The sequence below is a fragment of the Phragmites australis genome, chromosome 7, assembly GCF_958298935.1.
Source record: "Phragmites australis chromosome 7, lpPhrAust1.1, whole genome shotgun sequence".
NCBI classification, from domain to species: Eukaryota; Viridiplantae; Streptophyta; class Magnoliopsida; order Poales; family Poaceae; genus Phragmites; species Phragmites australis.
The window spans coordinates 33,772,545-33,783,656 of record NC_084927.1 but is presented as its reverse complement, the minus strand read 5'-3'; the positions used below and the strand labels follow the sequence as shown (position 1 = coordinate 33,783,656).

The window sequence follows — 11,112 nt, the reverse complement described above, 5'->3', positions numbered from 1 at the left end:
TCCATACAGGAGTAGGGTATTACGCCCCCTTGCGGCCCGAACCTGTCTAAACTCCGGTGCATTTACTTCCCTTCGCACTAGGTCGATCATCCCCCACCACCGGCCATTGCATTTACTTCCACTTACATTTATTTCTTCGACGAACTTATTCAGGATCATCCCCCCGGTCGAATCTCTAAAAAGGAGTCTCTCGGGATCCCTGCGACAGGAGTTAATCCTCCGACAGAATCACTCTAACACACGGAGAAGTTTTTAGAAACTAAGGCAATGCATTTTGGAGTACTTAGCCAATTTAATATATATGAATATATACATAGTGATATATCATATACATATTTCCTTAATTTATTTGGTTTATTTGATTACAAATTTTTTAATTTGGAGTGAAATTTGTTATTAATTAATATGTTAAAACTCAAAAAGTTACACCGGCCACTATGGATTACAGAAGTGCTTAAGAGTTATGCAGATGATGATTCATTCCAGCAACTCATTGCACAGTTAGTTATAGCTCCAGAACCAATCTCACCTTTTACTATACACACTGACATATTGCGGTATAAAGGAAAGAAACATGTGGGACATGAAATTCTGGGATTTTTGCAACTTATCAAAGGGTGAAGAGGTTATTTCACTAGAATGGCGTGAGGAGATCTATAAAAAAATGTTGTTAGTTCTTGTCTAATCTGCCAGAGAGCCAAGGGAGAGAATTGCAAATATCTAGGATTTCTTGAACCTCTCCTCATTCTAGGTATGGCATGGTCTCAGATTTCTATGGACTTTATTGAGGGACTTCTCAAGTCAAGTGGTAAAGATATAATTCTTGTGGTAGTTGATAGATTGATCAAGTATTCACATTTTATTTCATTTTCACACCCAATTACAGTGGTTGAAGTGGCACAAACTTTTATTGATCACATTGTCAAGCTACATCGAATTCCTATAGCTATTGTCTCTGACAGTGATAGAATGTTCACAAGTGAGCTCTGGCAGACCTTATTCAAATCCCTTAAGATCTCTCTCAAATTCAGTTCAGCTTATCACACCCAAAGTGATGGTCAAACCCAAAGAGTAAATCAATGCTTAAAAAATTATTTGAGGTGTATGACATTTACTGAACCAAAGAAGTGGAGTTCTTGGCTTCCATTAGCTGAATGGTAGTATAATACTAACTACCATATTTCCCTCAAATGCATTCCATTCCAGGCCTTGTATGGGTATCCACAACCATTGATCAGTGAAATCTCCATACCAAGCCCAGAATCAGCTGCTAGAGCCTTTCTGTCAGAAAAACAACACATGATTCACAGGCTAAAGGAAAGCCTAAATGTGTCACAAGCATGAATGAAGCGATATGTTGACCTTAAAAGATCAGAGAGGGTGTTTCAGGAAGGAGATATGGTTTACTTAAAGATGTAACCATATAGACTTGCTACTTTTGGTTTGAAAAATTCACTGAAGCTAACCACCAAATATTATGTGCCTTTCTTGATTTTGTAGAAGGCTGAAAATGTTGCTTATAAGCTCCAATTGCCTCCCAATACTCAGATCCATCCAGTATTCCATGTTAGCCAACTAAATAAGCATATTGGCAGTCGTGATGTTCCAAGTAGAGATCTTCCAATGGTAGATTCTGAAGGCCGGGTAAAATCCACTCCAGTTTCAGTTTTGGAGACTAGGGAAATGTCGCGGGATGACTCAATCATCACATAATGGTTGATCCAATGGACTCACTCTCCTCCTGACAAAGCTACATGAGAAGATAAGTCCTTCATCAAAGCTTCTTTTCTGAATTTCTATTGGCAAACAATTCGAGAATGGTGGACACAAGAATAGTCTCTGAATGATGTTGAAGAAGTTCAGTCCAACAGGCACATTTGAGGGCAAATGCGGTCTCAAGGGGAGGGGATTTTCATAAACAGAAGATCCGACGGTCCTGGCTATTCGATACCGCTTCGCCCAGATCTACAGCTACAACAGCTCCTACTTCACGCCAGCTCTCTCCTGTCATGGTGCTGAATTAGGCACAATTAATGCCAGCCTATCATTTCTGTTATGTTAGTTAAACCACTCTATTTAATCCCGACCGGGGTGTGTTATAACTGGATCGGTAACAGGAGATCAACCTAAGTCATTATTGTAAAAAGTATCCAGACCCGATGGGGCAAGAACAAGCAACACAAACCTCCATTCTTCCCCAATTTCTCTTATGAGATTCTCTCTGAGTTCATTTCCAATTCACAATACTAGCTAGGTTGTGACAAGGTTGGTGGAGTCAAGCTCCTCTGGAGTTAGGATCGAGCGGAGGTGGCGTAGCATGCTGTCGGTCAGGATGCGGAACCAGTTCTAGTTTATGTCGAGGTCTGTGCCCGTCAAACGCTTCTCATCGATGAAGTGCACTGATAGGTCAACCCGGAGCTTTAGTGCTGGGAGGATATGCTTGCGAAGGCACGATGACTCCTCTCTGATGGGCCCCAGTGGTGCGGCAGCTGGGGCGCAATGGAAAGCAGGGGTACAGCATTAATGGGCTCGATGTCCACAAGTTGTGCCATGTTTTATGAGACCACAGCGTTGACGTCCGCCGACGCTCGCGTCCTCTTAGTGTCGCACTGTTGTGTAGTGGCAGTGGGGTCGTAGAAAATCATCGTGAGACACCACCTTTGTTGGAGCCAAAGAACGTATGTACAATGACAGTTTTGTTTTCCTTCTACTTCCGTGCTTGCAATAACTTGAATGGACGTCAGCGCTTGAGAATGTCTGATGCATGGGGGAGCTGCGCTTTGTCTATTTATAGAGCTCGAGGACACCATTTAATGTTGAGTCAAACTTGGAGTCCTACTCCTACTGCAGCTCGAGCACTGGTGCGGTGGTGCCTGGAGCTTCTAATTTATCCCTTAGCACCCCTTTTATAGGTGCTAAAGTGATTTCAAATATTTAGTATTATTACTAAAATAAAGTTTAGCACTAATAACAAACCTTAGAATTATTGATGCCATACATTCTATCCTTAGCACCCATGCATATATCCCTTAGCATTAGTGCTATCTCATTTCTCTCTTCTTGATTTTTTCATAGCACAAATGGATATTATCCTCTTAGATTACCAAGCTCATGTTTCTAAATTTGCTCGAGGTAAGTATGTTAAGCTTAGTTATCAAGTTTGTACTCTCAAATGGGATGTCTAACTATAAAATAAGAATATGTTATATGTTAATGACTTTACTCAACCCAACCTCAAGCCTTGCCCCATGTTCGAATTCTAATCTAGACTTGCTCGAGCTTGACTTATTCAACACCTTTTAAGGGTCTATTTGAAAAATATATTTTGGGATCCAAATCTTGAATTAAATCCTAAAAATTATTAGAGTCCTCTCTTCAAAATAGACCCTAAGTGCATATTTAGTTTCCCTTCCCTTTGTAGTGGTAAGAAAAACTTTCAGGAGAAAAAGAGTTAGTTTAACTCCCATAAAAATCTTTCCTTGCACGGCTCACTACAGTCCTAATTGTCAGCTTATGTTGCGCGGGATCCAGTTTGAAACCTCACATTAACTAGTTGTACAACTCCTCAGAGGACCTTTTACTTCTTCTAGCTATACTCCTATTCACCGACTGAAATCCTAACAAATCTACCCCTTCCAGACAACCCCTTCTAAAAAAAAATAAAAATCTTAGAATACAACTTGTGTGACATATGTAGCCTATAGCAACTAAATCCGGGAATGAATAACCTAAACATAACAAATAATACTAAACCCTAAGTATTATATAAAAAGTAACAGTACATATAAAACATACAATATACTTCAAATATTGTAACCCTATATGCCTCAAACAATTAATCATAACTATCAAATCCTAGATTTCATTATTACTCTACCTTAATCTAAAAACCTAATACTAATCATTATAGAATATTATATAAAAATAGCAGTACAACTATCCTAAATTACATGTCCCTAAGATCTAAACCTGGGAACTAATGGGTAACCTAATAGGGTTCAAAAGCCAGTAACAAGATTATGTAAATTATCGGCAATGAAGATCAAATTTGATAGGGCTTCACCATTCTTCTCTTTCTCTTCTCTGAAGTCTCTTCTGTTTTTTGGATTAAATAAGAATTGAGGTAAATTTTTATCCTTTTATAACTATCAGTTGCCTAACCTCTTTTCCAGATCTCTAAAAGAAAGATTTTTCTAAATCTCACCTTCTCAATAGATGATCTATTTGTTAGACCCACCAAAAACACGACTCACTACTTTCGCTCTCTTACTAGGCAATCCCTTTTTTGGTCTTAGTTGTGGACTTGTAAGGCCATCTCCAACAGAGAAGGTTTTTACTGCTACCGTACCCTAAAAACACTGTAGCGATCGCAATACTGTTTATAAGGTTAACTGTGAGTCTGGAGGGAGAAGAAAAATATTAAAAGGTAGAAAATAGGTAAGTTGTTGAAGATAGAAAAAATAAAGAATATTGTAATAGTATAAGAGGATGCTATAATAATATTATAGAAAATAAATTTTTAAAATATCTGTTGGAGATAGTCTAAACCACGATAGCAGGCTAGTTAGCCTCTCCTCACCCTCTGGTTAGCTAGTAACCTCTTATCGCTCCATACTTAGAGTGCGAGATTTATTCCTTGTCCTCCGAACTGATGATATACGTCTATTTATGTATTTTTTTAAAATTGATATATATTTCTGCAAAATTAGAAAATAAGAAATATAAAAATAAAAATAGGGCGTGGCAGGCCACTGCACGTACGGCCCAAGATTATCTTGCAAGTCGCAGCCACCGTAAGCCAAAAAAAAAAAACACAGGTCCCACAGCCGCTGGTTCCAATCATCCCCTCCCCACAGCTCACCTTCCCCTTCCCCACCGCCGGCGTCCGGCGATCGCCGGCTTCCGAGCGATGGATCTCCGGTCCACGTGATGGATCCTCCAGCACTGTCCCCGCGGGCCGCTGCGGGCGAAGGGGCGGATCCAGCGGAGCGGAGCCGTCGGCGGCACAGGTCCGCCGTCCACGGCGCTCTCGGGGTGGCCTTCCCCATCGCGGCGTCGTTCCTCTTCTCCTTCATCGTCGGGCTCGCTGGGCTCGCGCTCGGCGGCCTCTCCTCCACCGCCTCCGTCTCCATGCCCTCCACCTGCCGCATCCTCTCCACCGGTCAGTCGCTATTCCCTTCCGGATTTATTCCCGTAGCTGCAGTTTGTAGAGCTTAGTGATTTGTTCAGAGTGCTGAAATAAATACCGCCAATTAGCTGCTTTAGTGTTACGCTCTAAGTGCTTACTGCAAGTTTAAGCTATAGTCCATTTTGTGACTTACATAATCTTTTACATTCTGTTCGATTCCACACAGTTTAAATGATGTTAACTTACTGTATTAGGTTGTGAATTGGGATGCACTAGCTCTAAGAGCTTGCGGACAGTTTAAGCTATAGTCCATTTTGTGATGTACATAATCCTTTACCATGCGCTCAATTCTACATAGTTTAGATGCTGTTAGCTTACTGTGTTAGGTTGCGAATTGGGTTGCACTACTAGTGTGCCTCTGTTAGCTGTTGATTCCATTGTGCCACATCTAGTATGCTTAGAATGTGATTGTTTAACTAGTCTTTTATGTTTAGATGGAACTGTGTTCACTAGATATTTAACATTTGTGTTTGATGCGGTTGTTGGTCCATTGCAGGCGTTGACCTTAGGTCATCAAAAGTTTGCGAGCTTGGTTTGTTGAACTATAGATCTAAGCATGTCTTTTACCCCTCGAGTAATAGAAGATTCCGCTGCCATGATGACTACTACTGGGCTTCAGTTTTCCAGGTAAGGATTTGTGCTATAATTGTACTTCCATGGTTACATCTCTAGGAGCACTTATAAAATGTTGTTAAATGCTGTTGATTGGCTAAATGTTTTACTTGCTTGGTCTTTGTCTACCAGCTTATTAAGAAAAACAGGATTAAGCTTAATGTTAACTGGCTATATTTATGAGGCCATTCCTTTTTTTTTTTAGTTACAGGGCCATTCTGACATTCAGCGCCTCTAGCTTTAGCCTGTAGCCCTGTACAATATATACACCATCTTCTTAAAGGCAAATTATCAGGTGCACAAGAGGCAATATGTGCACATATGCACAAACTCATCCCTGACCCTTGGATCCCATCTGCACATCACAGATTGCAGCCAGTGCTCCTCACCTCCCACTTATGTAACTTTTCCGTTTCCACCCCCGCGTGGGCCTGGAAACTTTCTGAAACCCCCCCTGGTGCCGTCCTCCCAGTCCCGACTTTGCTTCTTCTTCCTGCTCAATGGACGATAGGGCCGAGCTAGGGCAACGGTGAACACCGCACCGCAGCGAGGACTCCCTATAACTCCAGGTGCAATGCCGCTGCCAGGATACTGCAGCACCACCACACGCAACTACGCAAGGCGCTGCCTAGGCCTCTCCCACGATCAAAAGGGGAAGGCGAAGATAAATCAAAAGGGGACACCTCGCATGTGCAGGACATGCAAGGAGATCATCACCAATGATAGCCGCAATTGCCCTCTGAAAAAATTGAGTCAAACGATTAATTTAATGTCGTTCACTAGCCATGTAGTGATGTCCCAGTTTATTTTTGTTCAGACCTTTGCTTTCTTGCTGTACCAGACTTCTTTCATGATGTACTCATCAAGTGATATTGTCATGCTTTTAGTTTCAGTTGTGAACAGTGTCAGTTTGTGTCAATTAAACATGGTCCCTTTTCGTGCCCTGCAGGTTCTGTTTTTCAAATTCAAGAACTGTGGGGTGTCTCATTTCTGTTTAGTCTCAGACCTGTTTTCATATTGGTTTTACACAAGTCATATGATTAACCAAATGAAAGCGAATGTGAGTGCTGGAAGTGCACAGTAGCAGATTCAGTAAACAGTTAACACAATCTCAAAAAACATCTGAACAGGGTGCTCCTTGATCACAAATGAGCTACCTGATACTCTTCATTTACTTGAGTGGCCTGACACCCTTCATAATTATCAGGTTGCCGCTGCAGTTTAGAAGTTCATAAAGCACCAGTCCATGTAAAAGAAGAAAACTTTCAGATTTGAAGCTATTCCAATTGACAATACAGACGCGATTGAGTCCAATTGGCATGACAGTGCAACCTCACTATTCAACCTGTCACTACAAATTGCGAGACAATACAGGTCACACAAAAGCAATTCGATCAAAAAGGAACAAGAAAAACTGTAACATGACACAATGAATTGTTTTTCTTGCAAATTAAGACTGGCACTACTCCAACGAATACAATCTGGATTTTTGCATGCACGTCACACCACTGCTCGAATCTGTTGTGCCAAAAGCCATCGGTTGCTTGCTTGCCGTAGATCCAACAGGATGAAGAAGAAGGCACCCGAGTCCCCTTGGATGATGCGTTGTCAGGGGAGCCGAACAAGCGGCATTGGCGTCTTGTCGGCAGGACAGGACTGGACAGTGGCGGCTGGCGCGGCGCCCTCCCTTAATCCTGGCCAAGAATGGGAGCAGGCAGCGGCTCCCTGCTGCTGTGCGCCAGGATGATGGGTAGATCGCTGGCGGAGGGTCGTCGGGGGGGGGGGGGGGCATGGGCAAACCTGGCAGCAGTGCCCACCCTTAACCCCTGCCTCGAACGAAGAAGGAGGCATCAACTCCGTGCTGGTGAAGGCTGGGATGAGGCGGAGAGCGATGGCAGAGCCGACGGAGCGCGGTGCAGTATCCTAACCCTAGCTTTGATGGTGGCTCTCGATGCTGGTGGCCTGGTGGGCGATCGGGAGGAGTAACAGATCGAGCGAGATGAAGCAGAGTCGAGTCGAGACAGAGAATTGCGCCAGGGGTGTTTCCAGAAGTTTTCAGGCTGTGTGGGGGATGTAAACGGAAAAGTTACATAGATGACAGGTGGGGAGCGCGGCTGCGATCTGTTACGTATAGATGTGATTCAATGGTCACGGATGAGTTTGTATATATGTGCACAGTGTGTGTGTGCGTGTGTGTGCGCGTGCGCGTGCGCGTGCGCGTGTGTGTGTGCGCGTGCGCGCGTGCGCGCGTGTGTCTATATATATATATATAGAGAGAGAGATCTTAGATGTTGATGGGCGTTGAACCCTCAAGAATTAATGAAGGAATAGCATAATTTTAGTTTGGTGGTAAAGGCTTGCAACAGAAATACGGAACTTCTTTATGTTTTGCGGTTTGCACATCAACTTGCAGCCTTGCACAGCCTGCTAACTACCCGTGCTTCATCTTTCATCTTACTGTAAATAGTCATGAAGGCTTGCCATGTGTTTACTACTTTACTGATCAACTGGCTATCATTTGTGTTGTGGATTGAATTGTAGGTTGAATACACAGAATACTTTTCTGGCCAAATATCTTATGCATTGGCAGAGGCCCCAAAAGAGGCACTTCCTCAAAATTGTCGACCTGATTTTGGTGCTGCATGGACAACAACGCTGAAGTTCAAGGTATTCTACTTTGGATTATCTCGTTCTCTGTTGGATTTAGTATTCACTTCCTTAGTCCTAACACATTGTAAGTACTTAAAAATTTCCTCATGTGCGCATGTGAACCATCTGTTATTTCTCTGCCTTTTGCTTGTGTCATGTTTAGTTCCAATGGGTAGTCCACATTGCCATTTCCTTACCTCCTATCCTTGTAGGTCAATGAATCATACAGCTGCAGATATACACTAGGTAGTAACAAGGCAGATATTCACTTGGACAAGCTATTCAATTGTACTGCTGAGGACCCTTCAACAAAGGAGATGCTCAAAAGGATATTTGTACTGTGAGTAATAGTGCTTAATCTGTTGCTACTTTACTGCTCTCATTTCGTCTTGATTTTTTAGTAATGTATCACTTGATCAGATGGGCAAACTCAAATATATAATGGTGAGTCGATCCATATATCACGCCATGAAACTTAGATGGCTAGAACTGCTTAATCTTTTGCTAATTTATCGCTCTCATTCCCTCAGATTCTTTACTAATCGATCACTTGATCAGATGGTTGAAGTAAAGTATACTTGTATTACATTATTGCTAGTTGCTACACTATTAAGGGACTTATCAATATCCTTTCTAGGCCTACATAAATTACTTGCATATCAGTATTGATCAGTTAAATGTTTCTGTTCTTTGTTCCTCATTGACTTTGGATGGATTCTGCTTTTGTTTTCCATTTCCTTTTGGTTGACTTGACATTGAGATATGACAGGTTTTCGGAGTCATATATGTCAGAAGATTTCAGTTCAGAACGAATGATTGGATGTGTAGTAGCAGGTGTTGTGCTTGGCATGTTGAGTTCTATGATCATCACCATCTTATTGAGAAGCTTTTATGGATTGTTGCCGCCAGGTGGGCTGTAAGGAAACATAGCATCAGAGTATTTGCTGGTAGGATTAAGCGTGATTACTTTGCAGTACAGCAAATTTATTGGGTTGAAAGAACTTATTTTGGATTCTGAACTCTTGGAGAGGTTCTTCTAAAATGTAGATGTATGTACCAGTGTATATTGTACTTGTAATACCAGCTGATTCAAGATCTTTTCGTTTGATCCGAATCCTCTGTTATGCTAGAATGTGCATGCCAGGAAGGCTGCCGCTCTGTCACGCATGGTTTAGTTCATCTAGCTGACGTACCGGTTAATCTGAAATTCCCAACCGTTGTAACTGTAAGCTGCACCTAATTCCTACATAATTCATTGTTCTATTAAAAAAATCAGCTAGCTTTGTTACTGTAAGTTCTTGCGTGTGCCTAATTGGGGTTCTTCCTACTGAGGTTCAACGAAATTTACTGAAACCTATTTGTCGCACTAGCAGATACAGAATGTTTGGAACACACGAGACATGAATTTGGCTGTAAACTGTTGTAATAATTGCGATAACATAAGCATGAATATCATTCCATAAGTATAAATGCATGAGCAATACATAAAGGTTTCATTACACATAATCTTGAAGTAAATGTACTGCACAGCATAAAGAACTGAGACTAGTAACATGTGTACTTCAGAAACTCGACAGCAGTTCTAAGGAAGAAAAACATTGCTCTCAGATAAACAACATTTGGCCCTAGAACTGTGTATGTTCTATCATCTAATTGTTCAATTATACACATCACAGATTGGGCAATAAACTAAGTTTCAACTAGTAAATAACCTGGACAGAATTAGCAAAGTCTCTTCTGACAGTACTGTTATGACAACAGAGTGCACAAATCCGAATAACCGAATCAAATCCAAGTACTGACAGTAGCAAGAAGATTAAATCAGTAATAATATTCAGAAACAAAGACTAGCTTCCTCTGAGCCACAACAACACTAAAACAGAGGACAAATCATGAAGTAACTCAATGGAGAATATGTCAACAGAGTTTCTCCGGCATTACCATACTGTCATTACAACATCTGAACATATGAACAGACTGAACAGGACATCACATACCTCTAGGGGCTACAAACTCAGGTATTTACTATTGCACTTAGTTATTATGCCTCAATCTCAGTATAATATATCATCACATAGCATAGAAAAAAATGTAACCGTACTGTCCAAAGCAAAGGAAGAGAAAAAACTCACAGAGAAAATTGCTCAAAGGCGTGACGAAGAGAGGCTAAGCACGGCTCAAAAGCCGCCGTCCCAGAAACCCTAGCACCACCATTGCCAGTGGTATGAAGGAGATCAGAGATACAAAGCCAGCCGCACTGCGTCGGCACGTGCGAGCGGGCCTAGGCGACACAGCACCGGCTCCACCACCACCAACTCCCTCTAGCGATTCTCCAAGCCGAGCAAGCTGATGAACTCAACATACAATCACCAGACAAGAAGATGACCAACCAAAGCAAGGAGAGATGTCACTCTATTTTTCTTCAAATCGAGAAGAAAGAGACCCCCAGATATAAAGGAGCTCACCAGCAACCCGCACGCCTCACTTGGGCACCTCAACCAAAATCAGTTTTCCATCTCGATCTCTTGCGCCACTCAAATCCATCCACACCGTTCAAGCCTCATCCAGGGGACAAGCCGGAGGCCAGCCAGCCCCAGGACGTGTGCACGACGCGAAGGATCTGGGGCTCTATTGCCTAGCCAAGCGCCGCCGCTCTCTACAGC

The 11,112-nt window shown here is 42.2% G+C and overlaps 1 pseudogene; it reads left to right on the top strand.

Moving 5' to 3' along the window:
- Positions 1-4,768: 4,768 nt before the first annotated feature.
- LOC133924897 (uncharacterized) lies at positions 4,769-9,563 on the top strand (annotated as a pseudogene).
- Positions 9,564-11,112: the final 1,549 nt, after the last annotated feature.